We start from the raw sequence: 9,912 nt of genomic DNA on the forward strand, positions 1-9,912 counted from the left end.
CTAATATTTTTTCCTGTACCAAAAAAAAACCCTACTGTGAAAATTACTTTTTTTTTCAAAACCGCATTCAAATACATAAATTCCTTTTAATTTTGTTTTTGAATTCTTAAACTATTTACAAATTTATGGGACACCTTGTATTTTCAGAAAGTCGTGAGATCGGCAAGGGGCTTCGTGAGATATTTCGGGTATACAGTTGTATCGAGCGTAGTGATAAAGCTGAATCAGTACGCAGATCCTCGAGAAGAGCAAGGTTTGTGGTGGGGTATAAGATACAGTATTTAGTATTCTAATCTCGTTCCGAAAAGAGCCGTGAACGTAAAGAGTTCGGGAATTTTCAGAACTGACAAGTAGAGAAAAATTGGCCACATGGAGTGTGGCATCATCCAACTATTATCATACAGGTTGCCCAGCAGAAAGGTTTTGCTTCGCTTGAAAGCGACGTGTAACTTGAAGTTATGGGTCGCTTCCGTCTTTTGAAACTCGTATCTTCGGGAACACAAACCAGAGTTCTTTCTATTGATTCCCCGTCAGTTGATCGTGAGAGGCATAATAATGATCTTTCATCGCCATAAATTTCGATGCAATCGGCAGCAAGTAAAACTGGAGCACCTGTGGCCACTTCAGAGTTAATAGACTGAAATCATTCGTTTACTATACCTCTCTAAGGAGCAGAGGCGGATTCACCTGGGTCACTTTTTCGACAGCTCACTGCCCAGGTCACTCTGACCCGGTCCCTCGATTTTTAAGTCACTCCCCATCCTGGTTATTGCCCTTTAGATCACTCCTTGGTCATCCACGTGTTTGTACACAGTTTCGGTCATTCTTACAAAAACTCGCTAGGGCAGGTCATTCTTTTTAGTCTCTTTCTTACCTGGTCCCTAGTTCTTTAGTGCAATCTTTCTTGCTTTCTGTTATTCATTCACCTCCATGTTTGCACATAGTTTTGGCACTGCGAGATAGAAAATTCGCTAGGTCAATCTTTTGGACGCTCACTGACTTAGTCCCTTGCTCCCTATATCACTCTTTTGATTACTCACATGCTTGCAAACTCCCTAGATCATTATTTTGGTTACTCATTAACCTAGTCCCCTCTCGCTCTAGGTAGAGGAGAATTTATTTACTGTGCCCTTCTCTTATTCTATTCTTTTTACCTAGTTTTTTCCTCTCTCGGTCACTCATTTGGTCACCCACATGCTTGCATAAAGTTCCACTGACTAGTCTGGTCTCTTGCTTTCGAGGTCACACACTGACCTTGTCCCTTTCATGTAGAGACAGATTTATGGCTTTACTGCCTGTGGGTTATGTAAATTTTACTGCCCTCCTCCCTTTACACTAATTTTCTAGACCTGGCTTTTTGCTCTCCGTCACTCATTTGATGACCCAGATGTTTGCACATAGTTTTGGTCACTCCACAATAGCAAACTCGCTAGGTCAATCTTTTGGTCACTCATTGACCGTGTCTCTCCCTCTTTAGGTAGAAGGCAGATTCAAGGTTTTGCCGCCTGTCTCCCATTCCACTAATTTTCTAGACGTGGTTTCTTCCTCTCTAGATCTCTCACATGCTTGCACAAGGTTTTGGTCCCTCATATGACCATAAACTTTCTGGATCACTAGTTCGGTTACTCGATAATTTACTCCCCCCCCCCTTTCTAGGTAGAGACGGATTTATGATTTTCCTGCCTTAAGGTTATATACACATTTGTTTTACCACCCTTCTCCCATTCAACTAATATTCTTGAAAACACTCATTCCTCAAATTTGCTGCCCTAGGCTATGGCCCGTTAATCCCCCTCCCCATGTAAATACGCATCTGCTGAGAAGACACGATGAGTCCTAGAAAATATAGTTCGATTACCTGTATCATTCAGGCTGAATGGATGAACGATACACCCATTTGATTGAACTTGTTGGAACTGGTCGGAAACGTTCAGATCATTCAATAAGAAACGTAAGTTCTGTAAAAGGCTCTTCGGACAGGTGTCTTTGACGTTTCGTTCATGCGGGGCAAGCCAACACTTTCTGTAGCAGAAAGTCTCCGAACGTAGCTCGTGACGTCACTGAAATCGTCCATTTCACCTAGAACCCCTTTATATAAGACGCCTTCATATACGGTGTATTAAGGGGTTCTACCTTTACATACCTCTTTATTAGTATATGAAGGCGTCTAAATTTCACCTATAGTCATTGGATATACTGCAAAAAAAAAGTAGATTTCGCATACGTCGGACTGCTATACCCAATGGCTACGGGTGAAATGAACGACTTCAGTGATGTCAAAGCTTCGCGCGGAGGCTTTCTGTGTGTGGGCAAGCCCAAGGGCTGTCCAATTAATACTTCAATATTTAGAATTTTGAGGCAGGACCGTTTTAAGAGTATCATGGGGTCGCTTCCCCCGGTCAAAGATATTTTTCGGAGGCCCCTACCGGGATAAAAACTACCAATTCACATGCTCGAAAATTTCAAATAGATTTCATTCAATGACGTTCCTTACGTACTTGAAGTCCACGGACCGTGCCACGACCACCTAGATAAATGTATAATTTAGGAGATTGTGGCCGTGCCCGGGTGGCCCCATTTGTTGAGACGGTATAGTATCCAAAATTCACAAGGACTCATCCTATTGATTTTCGACCCAGTATGCAGTGCCGTCTTAACGCATGGGCCAACCCGGGCACGGCCCGGGGGCCTCAGAAGAAAAGGGGTCCCACAAAAATGAGATCCGTTTGAAATTTTCTAGAATTTGCAATGTAGGGCCTCAAAAGAACCATTTGGCCCGGGGACCCATGACACTCTTAAGACGGCCCTGCCAGTATTTGATACGAGGGTCTTCAACATGTCGAGCAAAATTAAAATTTAATTCTGAAATCATTTCTTTCTACTTTCACCAAATCGGAAAAATGTTTTTTATTAACTGCTTCTGTTAATTACTAGTGAAATTCTTTTTCAAAAATTCTGAAATTAAATTATTTTAAATTATTGTTAAACGCATTTCCGTAAAATCCTAATTGTTAAGAGTATTTCTGTTTTTGTTTTTTTTTTTGGATGTTGAAAATGGCCATTCCCTCCCGAAATACATGAAATCGGAATGAGGGACACTCCCTAAACGTGTTTGGGCCCGGGTAATATAACAAAAATGCGGAGCTTTGAAGGCGAATCTGGAAATTTTCTCAGAATTGGTCTACGAGTCACTCTCTTGGCAAAAAGCTCCGCGGGCCAAGTGTTGAAGCGCGGTCATTGTGAAGTTCGGAATTTACAATTAATCGTTGAAAATTTTTTTAAAAAAAACTGATTTTCCTGCACTACTTGTAACGCTACACGAAAATCGCCCATGGCGATAGACCAGAGTTGTTGCTCAGTTTGAAAGAAAGAACTTCACGTGGAAAAAGGAGGTTCAGGCAGTGCCGTCTTAACGAATGGTCCTACCTAGGCACGGCCCGGTGGGGGAGGAATGATAATAAGATCCGGTTATACAATTTTCGAGAGTAATAATTTTGTCCGGGGAGGGGCTTTAGACCATCGCCCTCAACTCAAGTCAGCCCATATGATCCTATACTAAACCCATATCTTCTACTGCCCCCCGGGGCAATATTTCCCACTTTGTGAAACACTGCTTCAGACCTTCCTTACATAGGTATACTACTACTTAACCGAATATGTACCTCGTACACATTCCTCTTCGGAATTTCTAACGAATCGGCACATGCCGGAATGTGTGTTCTGAGTGTATGCTTGGCCCTAACCACAGAGTAATAATACTATAGAGTGCGCGCGAGGGGTTACAATGTAAAGCAAAGATCCGGAGTCGCGTGACTCCGGTCGAAAGGCTGGTCAGGGAATCTCGCTGGTAATGCTTTCCTTATGGCTACTCGTATGACGATCTACACGCGCTGTCTTATTTTTGACTTGCGCAGCTTTAGGATGTTCTGAGCGGTTTAGGAAAGGGGGACCAGTATCCTTTCACAAGGGAATACTTTTTTGCTTATTCCTCTTCTTATAAATTAAAAATTGGAATATTAAATTGACGATGCAATGGATTTCTGACGTAATCTCAGTTTTTAACGACTCCATTTTGGATTTAATTCAATTAAAGTTCCAAGTTTTGGTAAAATTCAACTGTCATGAATGATTATTAAATGTTTTAATAGAATTTTTGGCAATAAATGATTGAAATTGTGAGTTTTATGAAGTTTTAACTGAAATATACGTCTCCGCAAGATTTGGCGAGCTAGTGAGTTCATTCGAGTTTTGCTCAACTTGGAAGAAAATATGCTTTTCAGAAGGAGAAATTTATGAAAAAATATTCTATTTAAATAGAATGTGAGGAAAACTCCCCCCCCCCCCTCTAGACAATTGCAGTTTTGCATAAAAATGCATAACAACCTCTAAAAATAATAGTATTTTTACCCCTCTTCACACCTGAGATAAAACTATTACAGAAAAGAAATTTTTTTATTCATTAATTTATGTTTGTTGTATGTGAAATTGCCGCTTCAAACAAGAAAATTAATTATTCAATTGATTTTTTGAGTCAATATCTGTACTAAGACCTGAAGTCATATATTGTGTACCTCAGATGTTATCTTGAAAAAGAATCATTCAAAAGTTCACAATCCCGACAGGTCGAAATCCCGACAGGTCGAAATCCCGACAGGTCAAAATCCCGACACGGTCGAAATCCCGACAAGTCAAAATCCCGACACGGTCAGAATCCCGACAGGGTCGAAATCCCGACACGGTCAAAATCCCGACACTGTCCAATTTAAAAATTCAATTTCGCCGTATAAGCCGCACTTCGCGATTTCTGTCGGGATTTGAATTTCTCGCGATGAAGGGCGTTGGGGTGACGATGAGAATGATAAATTGCTATCAAATAAATTTTAAAATTTCAATTTCGCCGTATAAGCCGCACTTCGCGATTTCTGTCGGGATTTGAATTTCTTGCGGCAAGGGGCGTTGGGGTGACGATGAGAATGATAAATTGCGATGAAATAAATTTTTCAAATTTTAATTTCGCCGTATAAGCCGCACTTCGCGATTTCTGTCGGGATTTGAATTTCTTGCGACAAGGGGCGTTGGGGTGACGATGAGAATGATAAATTGCTATCAAATAAATTTTCAAATTTCAATTTCGCCGTATAAGCCGCACTTCGTGATTTCTGTCGGGATTTGAATTTCTTGCGGCAAGGGGCGTTGGGGTGACGATGAGAATGATAAATTGCGATGAAATAAATTTTTCAAATTTTAATTTCGCCGTATAAGCCGCACTTCGCGATTTCTGTCGGGATTTGAATTTCTTGCGGCAAGGGGCGTTGGGGTGACGATGAGAATGATAAATTGCGATGAAATAAATTTTTCAAATTTTAATTTCGCCGTATAAGCCGCACTTCGCGATTTCTGTCGGGATTTGAATTTCTTGTGGCAAGGGGCGTTGGGGTGACGATGAGAATGATAAATTGCGATGAAATAAATTTTTCAAATTTTAATTTCGCCGTATAAGCCGCACTTCGCGATTTCTGTCGGGATTTGAATTTCTTGCGGCAAGGGGCGTTGGGGTGACGATGAGAATGATAAATTGCGATGAAATAAATTTTCAAATTTTAATTTCGCCGTATAAGCCGCACTTCGTGATTCCAGAGGCCTGAGTTAGGTCCGACCGTTCATCGCATACAAGTTCCAAGGAAAAATTGATATTCTTTGCCTTTGTAGTCTAGTGGGCTCACCCAGAAAGCTCGAGAACGTGGGTTTGATTCCTAGCAACAGCACAGGTGAATTTTTCCTTCCTAACTTCATCTCGCATCAGCCAACCGTTGAAACCTTCGTATAGATAGCGGAAAGTGATATCATCCTCGGGAAATACAGTGTGTGTGGCTCAAAACAAAAAAATCTAAATTTTTCTTTGATTTCCCGTCCTTTAACTTCCAATTTGAAAGTTGTTGCATTGTCTCTCCTGATGCCAACAGAAAAATTGCATGTTTCTCAGTGCAATATTCGCTAAGATATTTGAATTCGAAAACTGGAGAAAAGTTATGAAAAGACAGCAAAAACTAATCGACAACGCTCCTTCCCCAAATTTATGCTGTCCTTTCCACCTTTCCTTCGAATTTTGAATTCAAATATCTCGGCGAACATTGTACTTGTCAACTTAGATTTTTTTTGTTGGTCTCAGGAGATACGGTGCAGTCACTTTATAATTAGAAGTTTTAAAAATTTATATTTTTTTATTTTGTTACACACTGTGTTTTCACTCTCAAAACTGGTACAGGGTAATTTTTGAACGCCTTTTGAGCATTTTTTCAAACTGAAATCATCTCTACCACGGATGGTTGAGAAGACAATGGCCGTACTAACTCTTAAAGGACACCCTGTATGCAACTACACTACCACACAATTTGCATACTCTCTTCAAAGCCTTAAGACCAACTTAGAGATAGAATTTTAAGAAATTTTTTTGCGCGTCTCAACAGTAGAAAATAAAACTATTGACAGAATTTTATGTTTATAGCTTCGTAGTGAGAAGGGGGGAATTGGGGATCCGGTCCCTTCGAAATGAGAGAAAATGATTGAAATAAGTTAAAACATGGCCAAATATATTATTTGACCACCTTGTTCCCCCCCCCCCCCGAATGGAATTTCTAGATACGGGCCTGACCTTCAGTGGTTGCGGCTCGGCGATGAATCAGTGAATTAAGCTGTCAAGACATGTAATTTTATACATATGAATAAAAATATTTCTCTACTATTACATTGCTTTCGAAAACCTTGAAAATTTTAAATTAAGATCTTCATGAAACGGTCTAACTTTGTGCAATATCATTTGACATTTTAAGTCTATTTGAAACTTGAGCGAGAAAGAATTTCGAAAAATTCTCAAAGTAAATAATAAGGAACAGCAGTGTTTGTGGAGGATAGAAAAATCGATAAATGCCAGAAAAAGGCAACCCTGAATCCTTTGCTTTTCGCCAAGTTGGAAAAGTAAATGAATTTCCAAATTATTGATCTCCATTGATCATGGTATGCGCCACAAACCACTTGCAGCGACAAACGGAAATCCCGACAGAAATCGCGAAGTGCGGCTTATACGGCGAAATTAAAGTTTGAAAATTTATTTGATAGCAATTCATCATTCTCATCGTCGCCCCAACGCCCTTAATCGCGAGAAAGTCAAATCCCGACAGAAATCGCGAAGTGCGGCTTATACGGCGAAATTAAAATTTGAAAAATTTATTTCATCGCAATTTATCATTCTCATCGTCACCCCAACGCCCCTTGCCACAAGAAATTCAAATCCCGACAGAAATCGCGAAGTGCGGCTTATACGGCGAAATTAAAATTTGAAAAATTTATTTCATCGCAATTTATCATTCTCATCGTCACCCCAACGCCCTTCATCGCGAGAAATTCAAATCCCGACAGAAATCGCGAAGTGCGGCTTATACGGCGAAATTAAAATTTGAAAATTTATTTGATAGCAATTTATCATTCTCATCGTCACCCCAACGCCCTTCATCGCGAGAAATTCAAATCCCGACAAAAATCGTGAAGTGCGGCTTATACGGCGAAATAAAAATTTGAAAATTTATTTGATCGCAATTTATCATTCTCATCGTCACCCCAACGCCCCTTGCCGCAAGAAATTCAAATCCCGACAGAAATCGCGAAGTGCGGCTTATACGGCGAAATTAAAATTTAAAAATTTTATTTGATCGCAATTCATCATTCTCACCGGCGCCCCCACGCCCCTCGCCACGAGAAATTCAAATCCCGACAGAAATCGCGAAGTGCGGCTTATACGGCGAAATTAAAATTTGAAAAATTTATTTCATCGCAATTTATCATTCTCATCGTCACCCCAAGGCCCCTTGCCGCAAGAAATTCAAATCCCGACAGAAATCGCGAAGTGCGGCTTATACGGCGAAATTAAAATTTGAAAAATTTATTTCATCGCAATTTATCATTCTCATCGTCACCCCAACGCCCATTGCCGCAAGAAATTCAAATCCCGACAGAAATCGCGAAGTGCGGCTTATACGGCGAAATTAAAATTTGAAAAATTTATTTCATCGCAATTTATCATTCTCATCGTCACCCCAAGGCCCCTTGCCGCAAGAAATTCAAATCCCGACAGAAATCGCGAAGTGCGGCTTATACGGCGAAATTAAAATTTGAAAAATTTATTTCATCGCAATTTATCATTCTCATCGTCACCCCAACGCCCATTGCCGCAAGAAATTCAAATCCCGACAGAAATCGCGAAGTGCGGCTTATACGGTGAAATTAAAATTTGAAAAATTTATTTCATCGCAATTTATCATTCTCATCGTCACCCCAACGCCCCTTGCCGCAAGAAATTCAAATCCCGACAGAAATCGCGAAGTGCGGCTTATACGGCGAAATTAAAATTTGAAAAATTTATTTCATCGCAATTTATCATTCTCATCGTCACCCCAACGCCCCTTGCAGCAAGAAATTCAAATCCCGACAGAAATCGCGAAGTGCGGCTTATACGGCGAAATTAAAATTTAAAAATTTTATTTGATCGCAATTCATCATTCTCACCGGCGCCCCCACGCCCCTCGCCACGAGAAATTCAAATCCCGACAGAAATCGCGAAGTGCGGCTTATACGGCGAAATTGAATTTTTAAATTCGACCGTGTCGGGATTTTGACCGTGTCGGGAATTTGACCCTGTCGGGATTTCGACTTGTCGGGATTTTGACCTGTCGGGATTTCGACCCTGTCGGGATTCTGACCGTGTCGGGATTTTGACTTGTCGGGATTTCGACCCTGTCGGGATTGAGTGTGAATGTGTTACATTACATAACATAATATGATGCATTATAATTAATTATACATTAATTATGAGTATATAGAGTAATTGTAATGTTCTGGAAAGATATATTTTTGTTTTAATAACCCCTAGTATAAATAAATTTTCGAAATTAAAAGCGACAAAGTGAATGAAGAGAATATTTAAAAATATAAATGAATTAGGCTTTACAACATATACGTTGTTCCGTTTTCCAATATTTGTTTATTTTATAGAATTTATTTTTTCAAATCTGATACTCCCGAAATATTTCACATAAAAATGAGTGAAATTCATTGAAAAAATGAAGGAAAGTTTTCATCAACTTGATCGAATTGAGTCAAATTTCGCTACAGCAACATCCTAGCTTCTGCGAAAACGCGCCAAATGTAATAGCGCAGAACCTGTTCTATCCCCGACAATACTGCTCATCTTTTCTTCACGTTCGACAAGTTTTATGAATAGCGTGCGCGGTCTATTTATATCTTAAGTCTATGGCCCTAACGTATTTATGTTGAGTTGAGCTTGTTTCGTTTTCATGCTGCCATCTGGCTTCCATTTTCTGGAAGTAAGGATGGAAATGCTTGAATTTTCATGTTTTGTGAGTATCGTGTTGTAGGCCTGCCTACTCTCTGCGGAGAGATTTTTCAAATGGGAGATAGGCTCACATTCGTGACTTAAAGCTGGAATACATAGGTATACATAGGCCAGGGCCGGTCTTAGGGTACGTCCATAGTACACCGCTTCTCGCTTTGTCGCGGCTGAAAAAAGATCGTGAAAACTCATCGGGGCGGCCATAGTGCTCCGCCTACCTGCTTTTACCCGCTTTAACCCGAATGAATTATTATTTCTTTTTCTCGCTTGACCGGCTCACCGCTTACACTTTAAAACGAATACTTTCCTCGTATTCGTTTCGTTATTCGTATGATAGTAGAATAGTAAATCGACGGAGTTTTTGTAACGATTAATTATCGTTATTACCAATCGTTGATTAATTATGACATAATAAAAGCGAAATCTTTATTTAATAATTAATTATCGATAATATTGGTATTTCGTGCTACAAAAAGCACTAAAGAAACTTCGATTGGATTACATGCTAA

The sequence above is a fragment of the Pholcus phalangioides genome, unplaced genomic scaffold (genome assembly GCF_987345545.1).
Source record: "Pholcus phalangioides strain wild (caught in Gottingen) unplaced genomic scaffold, Ppha-v1.0 ptg000024l_1, whole genome shotgun sequence".
NCBI classification, from domain to species: domain Eukaryota; kingdom Metazoa; phylum Arthropoda; class Arachnida; order Araneae; family Pholcidae; genus Pholcus; species Pholcus phalangioides.